Raw genomic sequence first — 1,851 nt, forward strand, 5'->3', positions numbered from 1 at the left:
CCATTCCAGAAGGTCACTACATGCAATGCTGCCAGCTGCAACCAGAGATCTCCTCAGATTTCCCTTCCACTACCTGCAGCAACAATTCCACGGGTGCAGCACTCACAGCAGCCAAACCAGCACCAGGTATGGAGGGATGCTCAGCTCCCTGCTCCTGCTGGCTGCACTACTTGTGGTAAAAGCCATGATGCCATTGGCCTTCTCGGCTGCCTGGGCACACTGCTGGCTCATATTCAGCCTGCTCTTCACTAAAAACTCCAGATCTTTTTCATCTCTGCAGCTCGCCAGCCACTCTGCTCCAAGTCTGTAGTGCTGCACAAGGTTGTTGCAGCCAAAGTGCAGGACCCAGTGCTTAGTATTGTTGAACCTCATCCCATTGGCCTTAGCCTAGCAATCAGCCTGTCCAGATCCCTCATGAATTCCTATATATGCCAGAATTCCCTCCTGCTATTGCTGGGATGTGATCTGTTTCACAAATTGAGAGCTCAACTAGCACTTTCTGTTAAGTCTATTTGGTTGCACATACCTGAGGACACAGTATGGGAAGTTCAACTGTATTTGCAGACTGAAAAGGAACAGTAAGGGACCAGAATTCCAGAGGAAATTTTAGATGCTGTAATACTGCTAGTGTGGACTTCCAGAAAAATCTAGGAGAGCCAAGAATGCTACCACAGTAAAAGTCAAGCTAAAACCAGTAAGAAAAAAACAATATCCTTTGAAATTAGAAGCCGGAATGGGCTTAGAACCATTGCTGAATACTTTTATGCAGTAAGCACTGCTATGAAAATGTCAGAGTATCATACTCACATTTTGCTGTCAAAGAATCCTTGCACTCAGGACTTTGTACAAGACTTGAAAGAAATTAATAAAATCCCATATACCTTGTTGTCAGCAATACCTGAAGACGGCAAGTATTTTATAAAAGACACCTTCTTTTGCATTCCTTTGGATGGAGAAAGTCATAAGGTAGTCGCTCTCACATGGGTGAGTTCTGCCCCCCGAAGGGAAGTGCAGCCATGCTGGGCCATGTTCTTTGGTAACTTACTTGCCAAAAACCTGGGAGACTGGCAAAGTAAGAATCCTTTCATCACTCTTGTGACGTTCTAAGGACATCCTACTTGGCAAAAACTGAATTTGTTAGGACCAGCTGGGTACTAGTATCTCAGAGAAAGAAAAAAAAGAAAGCTACAAGCAGTACAAAGCACTGTATTTTGGCAGGGATTTGACATGTGTCAAAGAGAATTAGGAGAAGAAAGGAAACAAGCTATTTGCTGAACAGCTTCTCGCCTGTCTAAGCAAAGCCACAAATGTTTTCAGGGGTGGCTGGATGGCGCAGATGCTGGGCACCAAATTGTAGTCTGCTTGCCATGCTGTTAGATGCTGCTGTCAAGAGGCCTGGGAGAACACTGGGATGGACACCAGAACGTCGGAAAGGATTTGATTCCATTAAAACTGAATTAATGAGAGCTGCTCTGAACCTACCAGGTAACTCTACAAAATAGGGCTGAAGCACAAGCACAGCTGCTCTGAAACCAGAAATACGGCTCTAACTAGAGCCTCAGAGCTATCCATAGGTAAAAGGGTAAATATCCACAGATTTTGAACGTGCTGTTGGAGCGCTCCACACACAGAGCTATGCAGAAAGGACGTGGACTACGGTCTTGCCAAGGTACTCCTTTTAAACAGGGGACAGAAGTTCTCAAACTGTTGTAAACTGTTCTGGAGCCAAAGAAGAGCTGCGCTTCCGAGTAGCAAAGTCCACCGGACAGGGAAGGGAGTAAAAGCTTAAGCGAAGCCCCGAGCCCACCAGCGCCCCGCCTCCGTCACAACCCCAAGATGGCCGCCCCGCCC

This window comes from Meleagris gallopavo, chromosome Z, assembly GCF_000146605.3.
Source record: "Meleagris gallopavo isolate NT-WF06-2002-E0010 breed Aviagen turkey brand Nicholas breeding stock chromosome Z, Turkey_5.1, whole genome shotgun sequence".
NCBI lineage: Eukaryota > Metazoa > Chordata > Aves > Galliformes > Phasianidae > Meleagris > Meleagris gallopavo.